Source organism: Balaenoptera physalus (assembly GCF_965194825.1).
Source record: "Balaenoptera physalus genome assembly, chromosome: 17".
Classification (NCBI taxonomy): domain Eukaryota; kingdom Metazoa; phylum Chordata; class Mammalia; order Artiodactyla; family Balaenopteridae; genus Balaenoptera; species Balaenoptera physalus.
This window is the reverse complement of record NC_138895.1, coordinates 55752821-55779669: the sequence shown is the minus strand read 5'-3', so window position 1 is coordinate 55779669 and position 26849 is coordinate 55752821. Positions and strand designations below refer to the sequence as shown.

The following is a 26849-nucleotide window of genomic DNA, read 5'->3' as shown; positions in this document are numbered from 1 at the left end:
GGGAAACATTGAGTACGGAGATCTGGACTACCATCCCCTCACAACACACACACACACACACACACACACACGTGTGTACTCTGGGAAGGCTTAGTTATGCTGCAGTAAAAAGTAATCTCTAATTCTCAGTCACTTTGGTCAACAAGCGTTTCTTGCTCATTCTATATGTCTGAGATAGGTGAGTGAGAGTGATGGGATGTGGGGAAATGGGGGTGTAGATGAAGCTCCTCACAGTCACTCAAGGATCCAATTTAAAGGAGGTTCCTCCATCTCATTACTTTACTTTCAGAAGCTCATGGACTTGGTTACAAGGACAGGGAAAGAAAGAGACTGGATAATTTCACAGAGTCTTCATTCTTTTCTCCTTTACCAGGAAGTGAAATGTGTCACTTCGGCCCACATTTCACTGGCCAGTACTCATCATATTGCCCAGCCAACAAGTGAGAGGACTGAGAAATACAATCTTCCACGTGCCTGGCAGAATAGGTGAAGCAGTTATTGAAGAAACCCAGCAATGTCCACCACATGCACCAGGGGGGCTGGAAAGGATCCTCAGAGCACAGTTTTAACACATCACTCAATGAGGTATTTAATCGTATCTTTTCCACTCAAAACCTACAAAGACTTTCAATAACTGCCCTTTCTTAACCCTGATATTAAACAAGGGGCATGAATCTATGTTATATTGCCTCATTGACCCTTCCCATCCTTGCATATAAAGACATGTCCATTTCCTTTCTTCATGTGAGCACAACCAATAATATGGTTTTGCACTTTGCTTTTCATTCAGTATCATCTTCCATGTGAAAAAATGATTTGATGAAAAGAAAGAAAAGTCTGTGTTCAAATAAAATCCAGAAATACTGGATTAAAAAATTAAAACGTTTACTTATTGCAAAATTACTAGCTTTTAATATGCTAGTATAGTTGGGACTTCCCTGGTGGCGCAGTGGTTGAGAATCCGCCTGCCAATGCAGGGGACACGGTTTCGATCCCTGGTCCAGGAAGATACCACATGCCACGGAGCAACTAATCCCGTGTGCCACAACTACTGAGCCTGTGCTCTAGACCCCATGAGCCACAACTACTCAGCCGGCATGCCACAACTACTGAAGCCTGCGCGCCTAGAGCCCTAGAGCCCGTGCTCCGCAACAAGAGAAGCCACCACAATGAGAAGCCCGCGCACCGCAACAAAGAGCAGCCCCCGCTCGCCGCAACTAGAGAAAGCCCGTGTGCTGCAATGAAGACCCAATGCAGTCCAAAAAAAAAAAAAAATGCTAGTATAGTTATAATTTTCCATGAGGTGGTTATAATATGCAGCATTTCCCAGTATCAAAATGCTTTTCTCATTGAACCATTATCCAAAAGTCTCAAAACTCATGCTCTCTAGAACACACTTAAGAAAATACCACATATTATAGAAAATATTATCTACAGAACAATCAATATTATTATGCTCATAGATGTGCTGTGAACCATATTTTGGCTTATCCTATTGTTTCTAATGCTTTCAACAGTCACAGGAGAGAGATATAGATAACCAAGGCCCCAAATCCCAAATCCCACATGATACTGGGTGTGAAGTCACTTAGCAGCAGTACCCCTGACCTGACTGTAATGGTGCTACATCAAAATCTGTGCATGGTGCTATACAACCGGCGGTCTAGTTTTCAACACTAACTCTAATAAAGAAGTGAAAAACCCTTCCCATCTAAGGAGGAGAATGTAACGATCACCTGTGTCAGTAGAGCACATCCAGCAAAGATAAGACAAAAAGAATAGAGCGTTAAAGCCACAGAGAGCTGCAGATCCAAGCAAACAAACACAATACCATGCCTGAGATTAACTGGCACAATCCAGCATTTTGCAGAACTTTTCAAAGTAGCAGTTTGAACAAACAAATGGATAAAGACTGGAGAACTTTTTGCAAGTATATAAATGAGGGCTGAAAATAAAGGGTCCCAAAGAGAGAAGTTACAGTGTTACTCTATAAGATTCTATAGATTTTTATCCTATAAGTGAGAATGTCATGTGTTACCAAAAAAAGGTTTAGCAGAATTCAATAGATTAACACACTTTTGGCTAGAGTCTCTTTCCTTAGACACTGACCCAGGGCTTCTGCTAATTTATTTGTGAGAAAAGGGCAGCAGTTTTATCAGAACCATCTCTGAGACAAAGAAGGAAACATAGCCAGACTACAAAAGTGCCCCATCCTTGACCAGATGCCTTTTTCCATCACGAGTCCTGAGAGGGATACAACTTGACAGCCTAGGCAAAAATACTCTTTGTTACTTGATAGGCCTTAGCCCCGAGTCCCTTTTGGTCTTCTCTGCCACATACTAGGCTGGCTGTTGTGAGAGACATATGTTTTCCTTTTGACACTCTTGCTTGAGGCTTGCCTTAGCAGACTTGGTTGAACCTTTGTCTCAGATCCAAACTTAGTCCTTGTAATCTCATCACTGTAAATGGTAAAAGTCACGGAAAGATGAACCCAAAGGAAAATGAACATATTTCCCTAAAGCCTAGAAGAGAGCTGTCCAAGTTTCCCTACATGCCTTCTTTCTTGTCATGCGCATTATAAGGGTTAGATAGAGGAGTGGGAGGCCCCTTCTATTAACATGATAACGCCACTGTCACTCTCCAGCACTGCAGTCTGATAGGACCCCTGGGGTATGAGTGCATGCCTTCATACAGTGGTTGTATCACAGACTGGGCAGCCTCTAAGTCCTGTGAGATACAATGGAACAAGTGAATGAGATAAGGCACATCTCCCACTTCTCCTCAGTACTCCCACATATCCTGTGGTCTACCAGTAAGAGAACAGACTGTACTTCCATCCAAGTTCCAGGACAGCCTGACATAATGGTACCTGAGCTAGCCTATTCAATGGTAGACTTCCCAAAGTTGGACCTCATAATTAGACTGGTTTACCCCCAGTCATAGGCAGTGTTGGACAACCTCAGAACTTCCCTACAACAAAGGCAGAATCTTTTTCTCTAAACTCACCCCTTTCCTGAACCCTTGCTCTCAATAGCCAGGATATTCATAGAGAGAAAAGGGAGCAAAAAGGACAACGTTACAGAGAATCAGTCCTTTTCGAAAATTCTACAGATAAGTCATCATATCTGGCAAGAGGAAGCGTCAGTCAGGGAGCAGGGGGAGGATTCAGTGCTACACAAATGGAAAGAGAAAGTGGAGGGAAAGGAGGTTGCTTCATCGTACAATACACCCAGAGTTAAGCCTTAATGATGTCTAGGCATTTAAGGGCTAATCAAGCACAAGTGTTCATTCCCCTCCCCCGCAGTTTGCTACTCACCCCTCCTATGGCCACTTCTAACTGCAATTACCTCTGTATGGAATCTCATTTTATTGCTTTCTTACCTTGTCTGAACCTCTTTTCTTCTTCTTGCCTCATTTATCTCTTGTCACTTCTCTCACAAACCTCCCAATTAATGCATGAAAGAATGGCATTTATTGACACCACCAGCCAGCAGAAAGATCCTTTCTGAATGGCAACCTAATGACAGGCCCTAAAGATTTTCATTGCCATTTAAGGCATCTTCTTCACATCATAGAAAGGTTCATTTTAGAAGGCTACTTAAAGGCTAGAACTTGTTATAGAAGATTGAGCTTCCTGGAAAGACAATTCTTGGATAACAGAAGTTCCACACTAGAGCCAAGTTTAATACTGATTCTAGTTTATAGTCAATTACACATGTTATCAAGAATCTTCAGAGTGAGCACTACCAGGGTTCTCCAAAAGGTGTAAGTGTCTAAAGGGTTCCTACTACTGTGGCTTATTCATGATAATATATGGCCAACCACAGTACATATTTGACCTGTCTATTCATTTCTGAATTAGAAAGTGGACCTATATAATTTTCTTTCCAAATCATGTGTATCATAATTTTCATGTGAAATGATTACATTTTTAAAAATACAAATTCTATTTTAAATATGTTAAAAACTACGAAGTTTTTATTATTTCTTAGGATTCCATACATTTGCTCTAAATGCCTATGATTTTCCTCAAATCACCTCTGATAAATTTATGTTTGGAATGCAATGAAATATAGCTACATAGAGGGAAAGAGTGAGAATGATAGATATAGATATAGCTTCAAACAGGAGCACAATTCTCATTTCACAAATGCAGGTATAACAAAATATATGCTGATTCTATGAAGGCAGGAACCATGTTTGTCTTGCTTGTCTAGGACACACCCTCCAGTAGATACTCAATAAGTATTTGTGAATTGTTTAAGCAATTGCCTGGGAAAATAGAGACCTGGAAAACAATTGTTTTTCAGTTCATCTCTACAAAATCTCTACCATCAAAGATAAGCTATGATTAAGAACTTGGAGTGAATCAAACTGCTTTGATTCAAATTCTAACTAACTCCACTATTTAAATAACTATGACCTCAAGACTTAAATGTACATTCTCTCTGCTTCAGTTTTACTTGCCTTTAAAATGGAGAAAATGGTATCACTAACTTACAGGGTTAGAATGAGGATTAGGTGACTTTACATGTTAAAGTATTTACTTAGAAAACCCTGGGTAAATGTTTACTACTACTACTCCTGTGATGATGTTGACTACTATTTTCTATGAACTGCAATTTCCTTGTTTATGAAACAATATGTATGGATGATGAATAACTTTCAAATACTTTTTAGTATACCTGTTATGATTCCATTAGAGAGGCATACCTCTTGAAGTGATATGGAATAAGGGACTTATTTTTGGTATTACCCCAAAAAAGTGTGATCTGTGAAGACATGTATGGAAGATTGTTGCATCTGTGTCTGGGAGTGGATCTGAAGTTGCTGTAGGTCAGCAGAATCAGTCTTTCTGGGAAGAAATCCTGAACATGAAGCAGAGAGAGCATGCACAAACTGAAACTCTCAAGGACAACAGAAAGCCATGAGGTCAAACTGAAATTTACCTCTGCTCCTCACCACCTCCAACCATGATGATGTGGGTGACCTGCAAAAGAAGCTAGCACCCTGCACCATTGGAGAGTTCCATTTTGACAGGCTGAGGGCATGGAGAAGCTGAAGGAACTAGGGGACGATGTGCTGTCTCAAGCAAACAAAGGGATCCGGCAGATCAGTGACTGTGTATGAGCTGGCCCTACACTGAACTTCAGAGCATAATGATACCTCTCCACTTGACTACCAAATCTAATGCAAACTTCCCTTGTGGCCAAGGCTAACCTGGAATCATACAGGGAAGGGATTTCTGGAAAATGTAGTTCTAGTTAGCCTAAGTTGACACGGTATAAAGCCACTGCATTTAGCAAAAGTAAGACATTAAAAATCTTCATGAAGGTCAGAAAACAAAAACTGCTTGGCTGAAAGGGGCAAAGGTCAAGGACCTTAAACCCTTTGGCTTCTTCCTTATATCTCTCCCACAAGCCATCCCCTCCCCAGAACTCTGCACAATTTGAAAGCTATTTTCAGCTGAGCTCTTTCTTTGGAAAATACAGATCAGTGTGTAAATTGTTGGATATGTCTTATCATATCATAGAGATATATGATGTCAATTAGACATCAGACTGTTAAGTAACATATAATTGGATTTCCAGTCAAGATAATACAAATTATTAAAATTAAGTTAACTCTAGATTCTATCATTTTTCAGTAATTGTCCAACATACCACTCTGAACAATAGTATCAACCATGTAACAACAAATGTCCTAATAATGACTATACTGGTGTTTCAGTTCAATGGTGGGGAATAAGGAAGGAGAATATGGATACTTCACATATCAATGCAATCAGTTTGTGACCCCAGGATTTAAGTACATTTAACCCATGACATTTATATTTGCACAATAAGTTCTCTTTAGTTTTTTGGGTTTTTTTTTAAACTGTCATGGTCTTGATGGTAAATATAGGAAACTGTTTTCCTAATAATTTTTAAACTTGGAAAGATATATTCAAAATATAAAATGATAATTCCCATGAATCAAAGTATTTGGAATGGAAACTTTTTCATAGAACATACACCCAGGATGCATTGAGTATACACGTATATGTGTGTGTGTGTGTCTACGTGTGCATTTTAGTAGCCATCTGAGATTTAGAGGTAACTATTTCTGGGGCCAGCAAACTTTTTCTGTAAGGGCAAGATAATGAATATTTTCAGCTTTGTGGGCCATAAGATCTGTGTCCCAACTACTCAATCTGCTATTATAGTGCAAAAGCAGCCATAGACTATACATAAATGAATGAGCATGGCTATGTTCCAGTAAAACTTTATTTAAAAACACTAAAATTTAAATTTCAGATGATTTTCATGTGTTATGAAATATTATTCCTTAAAAATTTTTTTCAACCATTAAAATATAAATATCATTCTTAGATCACAAGATGTACAAACACATCACCAGGCTGGATTTGGCTCATAGGCCACGGTTTATTAACCCCTGACCTATCTCAATAGAAATAATTAGCCAATTAAGAAAACTAAAGTTTTGATGAAAAACCGCAAATATTTATTTAAATTTTCTCATGTAGAAATACATTTAAGAAACTTGAGATTTCTAAAAATCTAATAAATTTTTTGTCATTAAAACACAGTGACTCAAAACTAAAATCCATTTGGATACTCAAAATAGCAAGGTTTCATTTCCAGTTATACCAAAATGGTACACATGCTTCACGTGCATGTTGTACTGAAAAATCTATTATTTCATTAAAATAAAAAAATAAATGTTTGTATTTGAGTTTGTTTTTAAATCAATGCTGGCCTTTAGCAAAATTAAGATTACTTCTTGGCTACATAGGAGCATGTCAAGAATAATTAAATAATCTCTTGTCACATCATCACAGCTAGTTGTTGAATATCTTGCTTTTTCTATCTTATGGAAAAATGAAAACCTAAGCATTCTGCCAATATGTTTCTTTCCCTAGTGCTTCAAAAGTTTACAAAGCCATCAGTTGCCATAGAAGCAAAAGAATATAAGTTGTAGTACATACAATATGTCCAAACATGGTATGGATTATCAGATCAATCTAGTGTGTAAGAAAGACCTTCACAACCCTGACAGTTGATTATGGGTTTCCTGTCCCAGGGGGGATAAGCTTGGTATTCCATGAGGAAATATCACATTACTGTGTTGATTCCATAGTGTTTATCTTCAGCAAGTGTTCTGGGTAATGTTATCAGAGATAACAATTTTTAAAAAGGAGTTTCAATCTCGTAAGAAAAATTAGACTAAAAATAAATCAAGGTTTAATTTTCTGTAAAGTGAACCTAGAATAAAATTTAATACGTATTTCCAGGAAGAAATAAAACTCTCTCTTAAGTCCATGTTAAATTTCCTTTGTCTTTAACCATGAATTCTAAAATTTTGTTGATGTTAATTAAATGATGACATTAATAATAATAATATACAATGTGAATAAAATAATTCTTCCAAATAATTTAATTATTAGTATAGAAGGCCATAGACCAAAAATATTCACATTATTTCATTCTACTTCTCCCAAACTCAGGTTGCTTAAGTTACTTTCAATTTTTTTTTCCTTAAACTTACATATTTTGGTTCTTTAGTATTTTCTTATTGAAATCTTCCCATATTTATGAGTGAATTGGTTACTATAAATAAGTATTTACTATTACACACCTCTTATTTTAATTGGAAACAAACCACATAAATATTGTTCCTACCAAATAAAAGGAAGAAATGAAAGTCCTTAGGATTTAAAAATAATGCATCAGGAAGTCAGGAATATTCAGAGATTTAAAGTTAAAAGAAAGTGAATAAAAATATATTGACAAATAATAATGGCATTTCAACCCATTCACTGGACTCTTCAACCCATTTATTACCAATGAACTAAAACTAAGGAAATGGTCAATAAAATACAATTCTTTTATACTGTTCCAAATTCCTTGTTGTTATCCAATAAGAGCTTTTTGTTTGAAGGAATATATGATAAGTGAAAGTGTATATGCTTTCACTCTGAAATGTCATGTGCATTCATCAGAAATTCTATAGGAGCAACAAGAAAAGGAGGATGAAAATTATTTTCAAAAAAAATCTGATACCAGAAATGAGAAGTTGCATAATTGCAAGTATAGTCCCCAAATAAATTTTGTTCCTCACCCCTAAGCATAAATATGACGCCTCATTCCTAATCTAAAATTACCTGTCTGTTGCCATCTTTCTTTCTACGAAGTATTATAAAATGACCACTTCTTTTCTCTCCATAGAAAACGTGGTCACTCGTATTAACGTTTCCATTTGAATATGTTTGGTGTATCTTCGATCAACTCTGAACTTCAGTCTCTTTATTTGTAGAAGGAACATTAAGGACATCTACATCATCATGCTTGGGGTGGGTCAGGTGAGATTATGTACATGACAATGCTTTTCAAACTGGAAAACACAGGGTAAATCATCTATTATTTGTTTGATCTGTACATATAACATTGCCACAGCTTCCTTCACTACTCACCCACTCCCCACCACCACTATAACGGCACAGTTAAAATAAGTGAATGATGGGAAAATTCAAGTCCCTTTAATGTATTGCATCATCAACATTCTTTTGTATATATATATTTTTTAATTAATTTATTTATTTATTTATTTTTGGCTGTGTTGGGTCTTTGTTTCTGTGCGAGGGCTTTCTCCAGTTGCGGCAAGTGGGGGCCACTCTTCATCGTGGTGCGCGGGCCTCTCTCTATTGCGGCCTCTCTTGTTGCGGAGCACAGGCTCCAGACGCGCAGGCTCAGTAGTTGTGGCTCACGGGCCCAGTTGCTCCGTGGCATGTGGTATCTTCCCAGACCAGGGCTTGAACCCGTGTCCCCTGCATTGGCAGGCGGACTCTCAACCACTGCACCACCAGGGAAGCCCTGTATATTTTTTTATCCACTTTGATAAAGCCAATCAGGGGATCTGGGACCATGTCTAGAGGGTAGCAGCAATGGAAAGGCAAAGCAGGCAAATAGAACCTTGTTCAGCACATATCATATGCCAGGCATTTTGCTAGACATGTTCACATATATTTTTTAATCATTAGGGCAACACATAAATAGAATAATATGCCCATTTTAAAGATAGGCAAAGTGATGCTCAAGGTTCAGGGTTCAGGGCATAGGGTACAGTGTTGTGATATTGGTTCTGCCTCTTCAAGAGACTGGATAAAGAGTTACTTTTTAACTCTTAACGAACACCTACCAAAAAAACCCCCTCTGTTGATAACTACCTGTCTAAGTGGAGGAATCAGATACGATGCCAAGTGTAGTGAACAAAATCTACTGAACGTCAATTAAACAGGGTTTTTCTGAGGGAGGCTAAAGTAACCCTCGGTGAATGAGTACACAGGTGGTTCAGGGACTAAAAGAAAGGAGTGAGATATCATTTCTAAATAGCCTTCCCCATCACCCAGAAGTTAATTCCTTCCCAAATCATTTTCTTCAGGCAACTCTCACCCGCCCTTAGCCTTACTCATACATACCACAAAAGTTCCCCTTTTTGTTCCATATACTGCAGTCACTTATCTTTCATCTTCAGTGGAGTGAGTTATTTTTCAAAACAACATAGTTACTGTAATAAAATGGCCATGTGATTAGGTTAGCACAGAGCAGTTTTTGTGAAGAATAAACTGACTTTGTTCCTATCTATTATATAGCCAACATTCATTACCAAAGCCTTAAGTTTACATTTTAGATAATCTAAGCAAAAATTTCAGAAAGGGAGTCCTTTATCTATTTTGTCCTTATTTTTAATTGCCCTTATCCCTTTCTAACTGAAAAATGAGCAAGCCTCAGTAGGAGAAGGCACTTACTTTTCCTGATCGTTTTCACTATAGAAGGAGTTTGGTTTTTAACAGAGCCCAGGCTTTGAACTCAGCTCTGCAATGGCGGCTCAGTAACTCTATGATCTGAGGCAGAAATCTTACATTCAAAAGCCCCAATTTCCTCCTGGGAGTAATAATGACAATCTTGACCAATATCGTTGCTGGGACAAGCACATGGGAAGCATGTGTGAGAAAGTCCTCTTTAAATGGTAAAGACCTTGCTTTTGACATGCTGCTATGACTTGTTCTCATTTAGCCATTTGTTCACGAAACAAGAAATATTTCTAGAGTGTCTACTATGTGTCAGGTGTTGTGCTAATAACTGCAGTGAATGATAACATCTATTAATACTTGTACAAAATTAGAAAAAGAGAATGCGATTAGTGTCTTTATATTCTAACACATTTTATAGGGAGAGACAACTGTGAGCTGGAAAATTAGCCAAGGACAAAAAAGGCGTATTTATATTGATGTACTGAAGAATATGAATATGTGTTATGATATGAAAGGAAATGAAAGTTTTGACAGAGTGAACAGCACAAGATATGTTCCAGGAACACCAGACTTGCTCTGTCGTGCTTACAGTGATACCATATGGAGCCAAATTATACAGAACATTGAAAATCAAGCTAAGGAATATAGATTTTATTTCCGTAGGAAATAGTGAGTCTTTGACAATTTTGAGTATAATAATACGATCAGAAGTGGGACTTCCAGAATGGTGGTATGAGGAGCTCGGAGAACTCTTTGCCCAATAAAGAAACTGATTACCTGATGGAAATGATAAATGATAATTTTAAAAAACAACCACTTATCTCTGGAAATTTTAAATAGGGAAATATTCATTCAAGGAAATCTATGAACTCTTAGTAAGAACAGTGAGAACCTGTGGCATCTTCGTTACAATCTGCTACCGCACTTCCCTTGATCAGTGTAACAGAAGCTCTACTCCAGGCAGGAGTGGCCAAGAGATGGGCCTCCTCCCCCACCTCCTCGTCTAGGATGACAATCTCACCCCAGGAGGGGCTGCTGCCCTCTCTCATTCCCACATCCTGTGTTGCAAAAGCCCTTCCGGGCTAAGAGGACTGGAGCTTGCTTCCGCTGACCAACGTCCACTCATAGGGCAGGGTCCCTACCCCAGATGTGTTAGGCCAAGAAGACAAGGCCTCCACTGCCTCTACATCAGTTGTCTCATAGGGAGGAGGATCTATGCCAGAAGGCTCAGCCTGCAAGAACAGGGGCTACCTCCCCACCCAGTACCCTTTGCTGGAAGAGCAGCATATCTTTATGGAAGAAGCAGGCCTTGTGTCTCCGGCCCCAGCTCCACTGTTGTGGAATCGCAGTTCTGCCCTCGGTTTGTCCAGCCATAAGATCAGAGAGCCCTAAGGAAACAGACTTCATTTGGAACAGAGCATGGGGAAGTCTTTGCCTGAAGGTGTCGCAAACACTGGTGACCTTGGTTCTGAGCAGTTGAGAAAAAACTGATAGCTCCATAAAACTAGTCTGAGAGAGAAACAGGGAAAGAGACAGCTAAGAGGAGCCCCGCCAGGGTGAAGCTTGTCTCAAAGTCTGGCAATCCCCTGTCCCTACAAAGGGCTGGACATTAATTGGATTAAACTGTGAAACAGTTTATGCCCCAGGGCATTGTCAAAAACAATAGAGCAATCAGTTAGCAATTAGCGGAAGCTAACAGATGGGGGTTGTTGGGGATCCTCAAGACCGCACTCAGTCCCACAATTCACTAGGACCACTCGGAGGACTCAGCATACAGCTGTACTCAGGGCTATAAGTTATTGCAGTGAAAGGTGACGAAGTAAAATCAACACGGAGAAAACGTGAATGAGGTGTGGTGCAGAGGAAACCAGGTGCAAGCTTCCGAGAGCCTTTCCTAGTGGATCACACAGGCTGCATTAATTCCTCTGTCCCCGCGTTGTGAGAACACATGTGAAAGTTGTCTAGCAGGGAAGTTCGTTAGAGACTGGTTTTTATTGGAGGCTGCTCACCTAGGCACTCTGCCTAGCTTGTATAAAAATTCCAGACTTCCAAACAGAAAGCAGGAGTTCAGCGAAACCATGTTCTTTGTGCAGTTTAGGCATAGTGAGCCATTCTTATCCTTTCTAGTAATGGTGGGAACCCTCCCTTAATTCCAAGTTCCCCGAGGTGAATTCCATCGCAATAAATCTGTTAAAAATGATGTAATCAAAGTTGAACTTCTGACAGGGTAATGCAAACTAGTAGTGAAGTGTAAGGAGACTAGCATGGAGAAAAACTGAACAGAACAGAGAGGGGGCTTCTGCATTAGTCCAATCAAGAAGTACTAAGGGGACTTCCCTGGTGGCGCAGTGGTTAAGAATCTGCCTGCCAATACATGGGACATGGGTTCGAGCCCTGGTCTGGGAAGATCCCACATGCCGCGGAGCAGCTAGGCCCGTGTGCCACAACTACTGAGCCTGCGCTCTGGAGCCCGTGAGCCACAACTGCTGAGCCCGAGTGCCACAACTACTGAAGACCACGTGCCTGGAGCCCATGCTCCACAGCAGGAGAAGCCACCGCAATGAGAGGCCCACGCACTGCAGCAAAGAGTGGCCCCCGCTTGACGCAACTGGAGAGAGCCTGCGCACAACAACGAAGACCCAACGCAGCCAAAAATCGATAAAGTAAGTAAATTAAAAAAAAAAGAAAAGTACTAGGGAGCTAAAGGGCAGAGGAAGATAATCATCATTTACTGAGCATTAACTGTACATACAACATGCTTGATATGGCCCAAACCTTTATTCACAATCTTCTTTTCCATTACTCCTCTTCTCATACCATATACTGCAGCTGAACTCAATACCCCCCCAGAACTAACGTTGTCATAGTAGGAATGGTAAAGAAGATCATGATGAAAAATACGCAGTTAGTTTTATTTTTTCCATTTCTAATACACAGATTGTACTTGATTATTCAACAAGTTAAAAAATCCATCACCAAGTATTAGGATAGGCTAGATTATGCTTCTGCAATAGTGTTCAAACTTTAGCTTGCATAAGAATATCTTGGAGGGATTTTTAACTTATAGATTTCTGGGCCCCAACCTCAGAGATTCTGGTTCAGTATTCTGGGGTAGGGCCTGAGAATTTGCATTTCTAATAAGTTCCTTGCTGAGGCTGATGCTCTTGGTCCAGGGGCCACACTTTGAGAACACTTGTGCTATTTTAACCATATGCCCCCCAATCCCTGTGGTTTACCACAACAAAAGGTCACTTGTCACACATGCTACTAGTCCAACACAGGCTGCCTGGGGTGGGATGAAAGTGCAGGAGTTAGGGGTGCCTCTGCCCCACAGTCACTCCACAGTCACAGACACAGGCTGGGCTCCATCTCTGTAGCTGCACCATTAGAACCCACCACCTCCTTGATTGTCAAAGCAGGAGAAGAGAGCCATGGAGATCTCACAGCCACTCTCATGTTTGATCTAGAAGTGACACATGTCATGTCTATTCAGGGCCTATTGGCCAGAACTATTCATATGACCCCTGAAGTCTTAAGTCCTTCCAGAATGAGACGAAAATTGGATATTAGTGAGCTCCAGTTCTCTAAGGATGGAATTATGTGTTTAGAGTAATTAGATTTAGCTAATTGAACTCAGTGTTTTATGGGACACAGATGATCTACCTACACACAAGGCTGCTGACCCCCAACTCTTATAGTGGCTGACTAGAATATAGTTATATAAAAACTCTCTACAGTAACTCAGAAAAACAACAACAGTGTGAAACTGGCATAGGGCTAGATATATAGACCAATGGAATATAATAGCAGACCCAGAAGCCCAGAAAAAAACTCTTGCACATTTGGTCAAATGATTTTCCACAAAGGTTGCCAAGACCATTCAGCGAGGGAGCGAACAAACAGTCTCTTCAACAAATAGTGCTGGGAAAACTAGAAATCCATGTATAAGAAAAATGAAGTTGGACCCTTACCTTACACCAGATACAAAAACTATCTCAAAATGGATTAAAACTTAAATTTAAGAGTTAAAACTGTAAAATTCTTAGGCAAAAGCATAAGGCAAATCTTTACAACCTTTGAGTTGGCAACTGTTCCTTAAAAATAATGCTAAAAGCATAGGCAACAGAAACAACAAAAATAGATAAATTGGACTTCATTAAAATTTTTAAAAAGCAACTTTTTTACATCAAAAGACACTATCAACAGAGTGAAAAGGCAACCCACACAATGAGAGAAATGTTTGAAAATGTTAAATCTGACAAAAGTTTAATACCCGGAAAATATAAAGAACTCATAACAACTCAACAAGAGAAAGGCAAACATCCCAATTTAAAAACATGCAGAGGACTTGAATAGACATTACTTGAAAGAAGATATATAAATGACCAATACGCATTTCAAAAGATCTGAACATTATTAGTCATTAGGGAAGTGCAAATCAAAACCACAGTGAGATACCATTTCACACCTATTAGGATGGCTATAATCAAACAAACAAAACCCAGAAAATAAGAAGTGTTGCTGAAACAAAGAGAAAGTAGAAACCTTGTACATTATTGTTGGGGATGTAAAATAATACAGCTGCTATTGAAAACTGTTGGCCATTCCTCAAAAAGCTCGAAATAGAACTACTATATGACCTAGCAGTTCCAAAAGATTGAAAAACAGGGACTCCAGAAGAAACATGTATGTCAATGTTTATTCAGGCATTAAAATTCCTCAAAAAGAGGAAACAACCAAGGCTCTATCAACAGATAAATGGATAGACAAAATGTGGTATATACATACAGTGGAATATTATTCAGTCATAAAAAGGAATAAAGTTCTAATACCTGCTACAATATGAATGAACTCTGAAAATATTATGCTAAGTGAAATAAGCCAGACACAAAAGGATTAATACTGTATAATTCCACTTATATGAAATATTTAGGATAGGAAAATTCATAGAGACAGCAAGTAGATTAGTGGTTGCAGAAAGGAGTAATAGGGAATTATTGCTTAATGGGTACAGAGTATCTGCTTCAGGTAATGAAAAATTTTGGAGATAGTGGTGATGGTTGCACACATTGTGAAAATAATTAATGCCACTGAATTATACACTGAAAATGGTTAAAATGGCATTTTATTATATATATATGTATATATATATATATATATCTCACAATAAAAAGGAAATACTAATATTATAGTACTTATGTATCATAGTAAAAAAACAGTAATCTCATTTTTAAATGAATATCTAAACCACGTATGGTATAATATATACCAGGACATGGATCATACTATCAAATAATAGGAGAAATTATCTTATATTTCTCTTATTATTAATCTATTATTAATAATAAAACCATTTATCCTAATCTTATCATTAATGATATTTAATGATATCATTAAATTATCATTTATCTTTAAGTTTTTTTGAGAAATACCAGATGGAGTCAAGTAAAGTGTTTATGAGCACAGACCTTGTAGCTGGATTTCTGTGGACTTGAATCCCAACTCTGCCATTTGTTACTTAAGTGATCTTGGGTAAGTTACTTAATTCTCTGTCTCACTTTCCTCATTTTGAAATACAGCTAATAACAGTACCTACCTCTTACATTTTGGAAAGTAGATATATTAAAATTTATAAAGCACGTAAAACAGTGCCTATTTTATGGTAAATGCTATGTGTGTTTGTTAAATAAAATAAATTTTCCCAGTATAGTGATTGGTTGATTTAATCTGGAATAGCCTCCAGATTCTCAAAGTAATGCTGATGTAGTGGCTATAGTGGTTGTGTCATATCCCTTTGCTTGAAACAGAAATTTCATGGAGGTTATTACAATTTGACAAGTTTTTGTATGGCAGTGATGCAATGTAATTACATTTGGTGGAGAGAATAAAATGATTAAATTATGTCAACCCATCCCTGCATCTGAGATCCAAAGAAAATACAATTTACTCTAGTCCTTCTCACTTAGATAGATGGAAGGTGATGCCCAAATCTCTCCCCTCAGGGGGCAGGGAAGGTGAATTGCAGTCCTCCTGAAGGGTTCCAAGGGATGGACACTGAAGAAGGAGCCTTGACATTGAAAGCCCTGGGTCCACCAGCTACAGCTGAGAGAGATACTAACCTCCAATTAGCCAAATCTACGGGCTGTGGGTGGAGAGGGATGGCCATGGACTCAAGAGCCAGAAAAGTGAACCTGAGAATAACAAGTCAACTGTTAACAGGAAGAGGTCTGGGTCAACTGCCTGTAATTTTATTGTTGTCTAAAACTTGCTTTTATGTGCAAACCATAGTCCGGGAACTAGGAGGCAGATTTGGTCATTTGTTCATTCAACAAGCCTTGAGACATACATTGAATCCTCCTCTGAACACCGCGCTACACGTGAAACGAGATGTGGAGCGTTCAGACATCAGCGATGTACTGTGGTTAAAAAGGAAAAGAACCTTTGTGACCCCAGGGAGCTCTAACATTATTGCTGTTGTTTTTAAAAGGAAGTGAAAAAGGATACCGAATATTTCTTGCATGATGTCCCAGCAAGGAAATTCTTACACCTAGTTAAAAAAAAAAAAAGAAAGAAAGAAAGAAAGAAAAAAGGGAAGATTAAATCAACTTGGGAATAAAGCTGTTTTGACCTAGTGACTTATTGAAGCAGAAATTCGCTTCCCTTGATGGTCGTTGAGATGCCTTGTTTGTTCTCACTTGATCCCTGGTCTCTTTTACCCTGCCCCCAACTCCCATTTGCTTGAAAAGAGTTAAAAGTCGAAGCAGTAAATCAGGAAGTCTCCAAACCCAGCAGGGTTCAGTTTACAGTACTGCAGGGTTAGGGCTGCAAACTGGAGTCATCTAATTCCATTTTCAAAGCTGAACATCTAATGGTGGATTATCATTAATGGGAGACAGCGCAGTGTCAAAGGGCTGTGTCGGGTTCCAGACCTTTTCATGCTTTAAATTCCTATGTTTAATCAAAGGTTAACCAAATCATTGCTGGTAGCAAACTGCGGCTTCAAGGTACGGTGGGTGGCCTGTCTTTGCCACTGAGTCAGCCATTGCTGATAAGAAAAAGAATATTCATATATACACATTCCTGGATGCTCACCACTTTGCAAAAACTGTAACAACCGGCTCATGAGAAATTGGGGCTGGAGAGGCTATAATGGCATCTTATCTTTAATTGGGAACTAATTTGATTATTTGAATATATGATTATTGACTTGTTAAAGAATTTCTTTAATTTGTTTGGTCAAACAGAAATGGGCACAACATATTTTTTTAAATTTCTCGCTTCCTTCCCAGACCTTACTTCAGCTGCTTCTCCAAGTTACTGGTAATTCTAAGGAGCTTCCAGTGAAGCTCTTTGCTGGGCCTCTACAGACTTGTGAAATTAGGAGAAAGTTCAAGTCCGTCTCAGCCGATGGCAGAGAGGAAACCTGGGCCGGCTTCCTCATTATGGTTTGCTTGGTAAGCAGCGATTTAGGAGTCTGAATTATTTGAAGTGGCAAGAACTAAAGAAGATGAAAATTTCCAAAATGTATAGCTGGAGGCTTTTTAATTTTGTATAAGTAAGGAGGCCATAAACAGTGGTTCTCAAGCTTCAAAGTGCGTATGAATCACCGGGCTCCATCTTAGAAATGTAGATTCCTAGTGTTAAACCCCTGGGGATTATTTAATCCACTCCCTCGTTTTACAGATGCAGAAATGGGGACACACGGGAGTCAGAAAGCCAAGCCATGTGCCCAAGGGCACCAGCCGGTCAGCAGAGGTGGCATTAGATCCGGCGTCCCGACTCTCCGATGTGGGTAAGTATTCAGAGTTGAATGTAACAAGATTCCTGTCCTGAACCTAGACAGACACATAAAACAGAGCATTCAATTCAGTTGTGATAATTGTTATATCAGCAGGATAAACAAAGGGCTTTGGGACTGAGGTAACTGCTGGGCACGGCTGAGGAATGTTGAAGGTGTACTTGAAAGTTAGGGGTTTACCACAATGAGCCTGATGCCATCAATGATAACACAAAAGCAAAGGTGCATTAAAGAGTTTGATGTGGTCAGGAGACTCCAAAAATTGTGCATTGTCTATAATACTCAGTGTCAGGGTTGGACTGTCGGCCAGGCCAGAGGCTGAACACGACTGGAACGAGTTAGGAACAGACTATAAAGAGCCTTGTATGATACTCTAAGGAGTCATCACTGCGTCCTGTAGGTGAGTTGTTCTCCCCTTTAGCATGCGTGAGAATCACCTGGATGACTGTTTAAACCACAGATCGCCGGGCCCCACCTGCAGAGTTTCTGGTTAAGCAAGTCTGGGGCGGGGCACAAGGAGAATGTGCATATTTAACAAGTTCCCAGGTGATGCCAATGCCACTGCCCTGCCGCTGCTCAGGGGATGACACTGCGATCTTCCGCTGTGGGTGTTAGAGAACCAGAAGGAGTTTAGAAAAATAAAGGACATGATAGCATTTAAATTGTAGAAAGAAAATCCAAGGTGGGATAGTGAAATTAGAGTGTGCGGGTTGCAGGGAAAAAAGAGGCCATATTGTCGGTTTATTGCCATTTACCTTGTGCCGCATTCTGTGCCAAGAGCTAAATTGTTAGCTTTCATTTAACATATTGAAACTATACAATTGCCAAGTCTTAAGCATAAGGCTTTGATCGGACTGAATGTTAGAATCACAGCTAATAGCCTTGCAAGGAGAGGAAGAGATACAGGTTGGTGTTCAGTGCTGAGACCAGCTGATGGCTGTTGGTGCAGTGGAATATTTCCACTGGAGTGAATGGACTTTGGGCACAGCTCGCCCTTCATTAGCTGTGGCGTGGGAAGGGACACTCGTCCCCCCTCACCTCTTCTGGGCTCCAGTGGTCCTCTAAGTCAGGAACCTTGGCAGCCTCAATCAGATATCACCCTCCAAATGTAAAGGCAATTTACCTGGACCCAGCTTAAAATCTGAATTCCTCATCCCAGCTTTCCAAGTTCTCCTTCATCTAGCAAGTGTTAGCTCTCACAACCTTTAAACATACACCATTTATTTGTGAGAGGCTGATTATCTTACCAGACCTCAAAGATGCCATTTTTAGTCTAATCTTCATGTCATTTCTTATACTAGTAAAGCCTTTCCCCTTCCCTGTCAAGTCAAATCCTACCCATCCTTCAAAGCCCCGCTCTGAGTACTCTTCCTTGAGCCCTCCCTATATTTTCTAGCCTGCACTGATCCAGCAAATTACAAAATCCTGTAACCGCAATTGACTTGTAATTCACAATTTAGTCCTTAACTATGCCTATTTCTGGTCCCTGCTTAATGTCTCTTCATCAGTCTTAGTTTCTTAGCCAGACTGCCAACTCTTCAAAGTCATCCTCTGTGCTACCCAGGAAATTTGTCAGGTGCTCTGCACAGGATAGGGGAATTCCATTCTCAAGTGCTGATCCATAATGTCAATCTACAATGTCAGTGAAAGCAAGTGCAGTTAAAACCTGAATCAAACATACATTAGAAGTGGCACAGTAAGATATTGTAGCAAATTACCTAAAAAAAAAAAAAAATAGAGCAGCTTGTTCACTGGACTCCAGCTACACCAGCCTTGTCTCGGTATTTCTTATGCTCCAAGCTCCTTCTCCCCTCCAAGCCTCTACATTGTAGTGTCCCCTCTGCGTGGTGTTTGTTTCTTCCCCACCCATACCTACTCCTGGGTAATGCTCCCCACAAACTAGATCTGTCTGATGCTCTCATGACAGCCTCTATCTTTCCTTTTTGTATCCATCATGGTTTGAAATTACAAATGTGTTGGTGTGATTGTTTGATGACTTCTATTAACCCCACTAGACTGGCAGCATCTTGAAGGCAGGGAGAGGGTTTCAACCCCTTTATATCCTCAGCTCATAGCACAAAGCCTGGGCATACACAGTGTTAAATATGTATTTCTTGAATTAAAAAATATGTGAACAAAAAATTATTAAAAATTAAAGTAACCAAATGTGTCTGATGGACATGCCATTCACCTATTCTCACTGTGCTGGGTCTGTGGTAACATCTCCATTTTCTGTAGGCATGTCCCTATTCTTGCAGGCATCTGTCTTCTCTTTGTTTTTGGTTTTGTTGTTGTTGTTTACTTTTGCTAGTTTCTGAAATGCAAACACCTAACCGTAGGAAGAGGTAGGATTCATATAGATACAGAATCTTGAAGCTCCAGCTCCAGAAACGCGCTCTCTGCAGTCTCACCCCAGCTTTGTCTCCCTGTGTCTGGGACCAGCTCCAGCTTGGCTTAACTCCTGGATGACATGACACCCAGATCTTCTCTCCCTGGCAGACTCCTACACTCTTCCAGCTACAACGGCAGCATCTCGCAGATCATTCCCAGATCTGCCTTTCTAAGCCAACCTTCCTACTCTTGTCCAGACCTACACTTATAAGCTTCCAGATGTTTTTGCCCACATGTTTCACAGCCTGCAAACCTATCATCATAAAGACAAACATAATACTTGCTTTAGCCCCCAAGACTGTGCTTCTATCTTGCTTGTCTTCATTGGTAATAGGAGGATCACACCTCTGCAATTCTCACAGGCAGCCAAAGCGAGGATCATTGTAAATATTTCTCTTGGTTCATTTTTGTCTTTCCGTATTTTGTCCATAACATTTACAACAAATCTGCACTTACTAGAAAAAAAGAAATCCATGCCTTGCTACTCACATGGAGGAATTATGGAAATACTGGCCTCCACTTTCTTTGGTCCATTTAATTTGGATTGACGTTTCTGTTCACACTACATGTGGTTGTCAAAGATTCTAACATGATTAATTCATAGACACACACACACCATTTCTCTACAGATTATTATAAACTCTTAAAAAAATGAATGTCTTCAAAGGTGCCGCATGTGTATCCTTATTTGCACTCTTTGTCTTCCTCCTTCCGACTCCTGCAATCAAGATAGACATTGGCTCCCTTCAGCCCTTTTATTCTCTTGAATTACCTCTATACTTTCTTCTGTGACATCCTGAAATCTGGTGCAATCTTTTTCTTGAGTTAGAAATATTTTGGAACCCCTTGTCTTTCAAAGCAGATCAAGAATTGACTAAAGCAGCCTACTTGCAACACCAGTCTTAAAAGGATCGGGAAACATATTAATTATTTCCAACTTTCCATTAGTTATCAATCTAAATTAACCATCCCTACACTTAGCTGAAATCTTTATTTAGATTCTGACTAAAACAGTCTTTAGATTCTGTGTAGGGGAGAAAAAGAATCATGGACTGAACAGTCTAAAAACTTGGAAAGAAGATCTTGATATAAAGGGAGAATGAATAGTGGCAAAAATAGTTTTCCTTCTGATTTCTTTTTGTGTCCTAGCATCTCTCATTATCTTTGATGCACAATAATATTTGATGCTAAATAAATATTTGTAGAATGAATAAATTAACATGAACACAGTACATAAAATGTTGTAGCATGCGTTCCTACTGGTTCCAAAGTATGCAGTGTTCTCAGTTCATTATGCTATAGTTTAATTTCTATGTTTTGAAAACAATCTTGAAGATGCAGCCAAAGTACATCATATAAACTACATTTTGAAAATCTTGTTAATTTATGTTTCATCTTAGAAGAATGGAATTTCTAATTTATTTCCCAGAGTCTTGTAAAATGGTGGTATTGATTACAATGTTTTACTTATACTTTGGAATCTCTCTAAGGTTTAAACTCAGCTTGAAAGCAGGGTCATGAATCTGTTCTTGAGTAAGTGTAAGGCAAAGTCGCTATAATCAGATAATTTTAGTGTTCACAGTAAAAAATAAAAATAACGTTGAAGTCATTTTAGGTAGACAATTTGGTATGGCTCCCCTGAGTCCCCTTAAGTAATTTTACATTCTGAGATCTCCGAAACTTTGATTGATGCATTGATAAATGCTTTCTTCTGTTTTAGATAACAAAGCAACCAATGACTAAAACTAAAGCCAAGTTTTGCCTTTAAAATATCCTCCAGTGAATGTCAAACTATATCAAAGCCTAATTCACACTGCAATGCCTATCATGAATATTGTGCTGATCATAAATTCTGACTTTAAGTCCAGATCTTATAATGACAAGTCTGCTTTCAAACAGTTATATTGTGGTGAGATCTCTCTGAAGACTGACTGCAGGGATTACAAGGTCATCCTTGGCTCCAGTGAATTCCATAAACTTGTGAATAAGAAGCCCTTATTTTTTCAGGGTTTTAAGTGTCATGATAAGGAATGGAATATGTCAATAACCTGCTCTGTAGGTTTCCTGTCTTAGATGTCTGGATTTGATCACATCTCAGGTAATAGTTTTGCCTCATAATTACTTAAGGTGAGTCATTTGGAAACGTGGATGGCTACAGTGACTCAGTAACATTTGAAGTTACTTGGAGCTCAAGTGAATTCATTAATTTCAATCTACTATTTTGATTAATATCAATCCCAGGATAACCAACCAAAGTTAGTTGATTTGGAGCACTTCCTTGATTATTTGTACTATTATTAAGTTTGATTGTTTGCCTCAAATTGTTCTTTCATAAGTGAGCTTTAACTGATACCGAACATCCAGTCTAATCCAGATTGCAGTAAGGAAATACACAAAAGCTTTCTCCGCATCAGTTCTCTGGTTAAGAAACTAGAGTTTCTCTCTCACTACAGATGCCATTATTCCAAACCTAAGAATAACTGGTTCCACAGCCACTAGAATGGTCCTCCTTCTCAGCATGTGTGGCTGACTCAGCCTTACCCTTTGGTGCATGTACTTGATTCTTCTTGTCTCTGTGCCTTCTGCCTTCAATGACTTCCCTTTCCCTTCCTCAAAGTAAAAAAAACTTTTCTGACAGTTTCAGCTCCAGGGTGCCGATCCCTTTATTTTGAATTTCCTGACCCTTTTAGCTATTTGTATTACTCTTTATTTCATGTGTCAGTGGCCTGTCTCTCATTCTCAAAAAGGCAGAAACAAAGTGTTTTTTTGTTTTGTTTTTTTTTCTTGGTATTTCACCCAGAGCCAACTTCAATACACAGTATACAGTAGATACTTCAGATTCGGGTGAGTGAAAGGACATCAGTGCAATTTGGGAAAACCTTTCAATAGTGTTGTCTTGCCCCCTCAAAAACTTTTTTTTTTTTTTTGTTAACCCCTTCAAACCAACTTTTAGGCTGTTTGAAAACAAACAGTAACATGAATTATTATTATTATTACATCCTCCCACTCTCCTTTCTGATCATCATTTGCAATAGGAACTATCTGGAAGTATATTGCCCAAGTGCATGCACTTGGAGAAAAAAAGGAAGAAATTCAGGGAAATAGCTCCTTTTCAGGCTAATGATTCAGGATTGGTCTTATGGATTAACGATTATAATTTATTATATAGTTCTGAAATTAAAAGAGATTTTGTTTCTTAGTTAAGACACACAGCCTGAAATAAGTCATTCTATTTATAAAATAGTAAGAGGAAGGAGTTAGGAAATTGTGCCTGCTTGGTGCTTTGTGTTAGATTTTTCTAGCTAAGTCATTTCTGAAATAATCTAAATGTGTAGAAGGCTAGTTACTCTTCTGCAAGTCTGATATTATTGTTTCATAGACCTGGTAGCAAAGCAGAAGCAGGCTGTTGAATTTAAGTGAAGCTGAAACCAAAGGCTTCCTGCATCACACCTGTTAACCACTGTAATGAAAGGCCAATTTCAACACTGCTGGTTGTCAAAAACTGCTTGTGTTACCACAAATTCACTTATGACTCTCTTGGGAACATCACTGCTGTGAAATCTATAGGATTAGAAACTGCCCCCAAATTCTGCTCAGCAGAGAATGCCAACATTTCACTCAAATGCCACTTGTTTGTCAAATGAGCAAGGGCAGGGAAATTGATGAGGGTACTAATTATTCTTGAAAGAGCCAGAGAGGAGTGGAGAACATTCAAAGACTTCACAATGAAGCAAGGAGCAAAGGAATGAATTTCCCCCAAACTTTAAAAGGCTTCAGATCCACAGACAGCAGGGCTGTGAATTAGAAACAGGTCTCCTCCTCTGTTGCCATCCTAACATTTCCCTTGTGGATTAAGGCAGTTGGAGTATAAATTTTTGAAAACTGTGAAATTTTCCCTTCTTTCCAACACGGAATATCTATGCATAATAGGAGGATATAGACCATAACTGCTTTGACTCATCTTTTGTCTTCCTGGGTTTCATGAAAATTAATGTTTTTTCCCCTAAATACCAAAAAGGAACACCATGATAGTTAAAATGGTGAAGGCTTTCAGAGAAAGGTTCAACTGCTCACTATTTAAGCTAACTATGCAAATATGAAATTACTCTGGACTTTAAAAAGGCCAAGTAGGATTTGGTCTTTAACCCGCAGATGCGTCAAAGTTACAAATCAAAAATTTCAAGAAGAGCTAGAGCAAGTTCTTTGACTTACTACACTAAAACACATTGGCAACTATTTTAAGTTCCAGGCAAGGGAAAATAAAATATCCAAATTGTCTTCTGCATGTGTCTTTAGATAGTAAAGAAGATACTAGAAAGCAAGGGCCTGAGAAAGAGAAATACCTTGGGAGAGTGGTACACATTGCCAGAAGAGAAGACCTTGGGTTCACTCTGCCCACGTGTATTTGCATTTTTAATTACACATGAGTAAAGATTTAGAAACTTCCAAGCCTAAAGAAATGAAATTTTATTCTTTGGAAATCAAGTGGCATGACTGGTATTTAAGATGGAAAAGATTTAAAAGTATGCCAAAGAAGGATGAGTCGCTTGATATCCCAAAAACATACCAGTGAGATAGCAAAAAATTTTCAATGAAAATTTACCATTTGCTGAGCACTGCTGTAGGTCCAGCGACAACATGCACTTGCCTTCAAATTGCTTATAATTCATTAGTGTTCTAAGAAACACATGGCAATCTCATGCGAACATGTTTAGTTTAAGATACAGCACAGCATAGAAAGAGATATGTGAAAGTATGAAGTTAGGAAAACCAATTCTCTATGCTGAGATGGCGAAGAAAATTTATAATTAAACATGCACAGTTACTTGCTTTGCCTAATTGTAGAAACATTCCTACTGGCTGAAGTATGCTTTTCTGCTTTTGAATTGACCCTAAAGTCTTTCATTATTAGTTTAATGGGGAACATAAGCAATCCTGAGAAATCCTTCCATTTCTCACCTTCTGTGTCACCTCTTGACAATCACAGCCCTCTCGCAAAGGGTGGTTGATAGCATCAGAACCAGTTTAGCACAGTGGCCATAATTTCTTTCTTTTATCCACTATAAAGTGTTTAAACTACCCCCGGAACTCAGACAGAGCCAGGTATACCCAGATAAAAGGTAAGGCTTGTTTATTAAAAGAAACTACCACAAAGAGTTATGGTTGGATGACCCCATTTGAAGCGAGGAAATGTGTTGGAAACACACTCAGCTAGGACAGAAAAGACATGTTCTTCCCAGAGGCTTGCTAAAGCTTCTTCTAGGCCAATACATTTGATCTCAATGATCTCCCACAACTAGGACTGTGGCTCAATAAAATGGAGTAATACTGTCCTTGGTTTCTGAAAGTAAATACAAACTACGGGTACCATCTGGACATGCAGGTGCAACTGAGAGTCTTGTTCATTCTGTGCCTATTAAGCCAGGACAGAACATCCTGTCCAAGGATGCCCTGATTGCAGCTTCAGAGAGGCGGCCACAGGCAGGAAACCGTTTCCCAGGCACATGTGTTATTCAAGGGACTTGTAAATGTTTTGTGGTTATTCAATTTTACAACCACCAGGTCTGGATTACAGGAAACTATTCTAAACTAGGGCAGAAAATCTGTAACAGAAGCAATCCAGATAGCTTCCAGGATAAGGATAGTGACTCAAATCTTTAAAGAGGTTTTGTCTTTTGGTTTTGTTTTGTTTGTTTACTAGAGAGTGGCTAGATCAGCCAAGCCTAAGTCCATGGAACAGCAGAGTGAGACCACTATCTCAGGCAGATTATTGATTATTGACATTTAAAAAATTTTACATAATCTTCATTCTGTTGAGAAGTGTACTTGAGAGCTAATTACATGTGTTGGGCTCCTTTTTTTTTTTTCTAGCTGTGTCTAAAGGAGGAAATGATAGGTTGCTCTCTGGCTAAAAGAATTGTTAAGCAACTAATTGGGTCAGAAAATTTCTGCCCAGTTTTGTAGGCCCAGGGGACCTTAGATATAAGAAAGACTCAAGATGAGAGTGAAGAGGGGGTGGGAGGGTGCTGTCCTTAGAAGCCTTCCTTTGTGACTTACTGGTTATACATTATCTCTCTTCTGCCATTTAGCTCCTCCCCTCTTGTGTTTTCTTTCCCCTTCTTTGAACTTTGGGCAATAGTCAAGTCTTCAGGCTATGCTGCCTCTTAGAGGTCCCCGGAGGTACTGGGGAAGCTGTAGGTTGAGACTGCCTACAAGCCACCTCACACATTTGCCACGCCAGCCCACTCTTCTCACAACTGCCGTGTTCTCAAGTCTTCTATATATGAGGACAATCCCCTTTGTTGGAGGAAGATTTTTCTTACCAGAATTTTGGAAATTCAAAAAGCATTTCTTCATACAAACACTTCAGAAGGACCCAAGTCATTCACGGCTTGTATATGATTACAAATGAAGTCTCCTCTCAGTAGACAGTATCAGCTCCAAACCTGCATAAGCAAAGCAATAATAGCACACGCTGTATGCTTCCTCTTTTCTGAAGATGGCTTAGCACCTTCGCTGTAATGATATACTCAAAAAAGTCTAATAAGCCAAGGAATGAGAGCAAGGGGCTGTTCTCCCTCAAACCATGGGCTTGCTAAGTGTAGCTCTATTGGATTCCTCAAAAGGCTTGTATAATTTCTCTCCCACATGAGATTAGAATAGACTGATGTATATAATTCTGAGTAATTTGCCAGCCCTTCCCCCTTTTTATCATAATGGGGTTATGTTAATCATCATCTTTATCTTCAGGGATCTCATTTTGAGCTCAACAAAGTTGTGAAAATATCAACTGACAGTTCTCCAGTTTCTACTTTAACTTCCTTTATCAGTCTTGAATATATAATG

The 26849-nt window shown here is 39.1% G+C and overlaps 1 long non-coding RNA gene across 1 annotated transcript in view; it reads left to right on the top strand.

Moving 5' to 3' along the window:
• LOC309647228 overlaps window positions 1-24020 on the top strand; it is a 52953-nt gene extending 28933 nt beyond the window's left edge. Inside the window, exon 2 of the long non-coding RNA XR_014255867.1 lies at window positions 374-24020. This is a non-coding gene — a long non-coding RNA (uncharacterized lncRNA). The remainder of the gene's footprint in view (window positions 1-373) is intronic.
• The last annotated feature ends 2829 nt before the right edge of the window (window positions 24021-26849 follow it).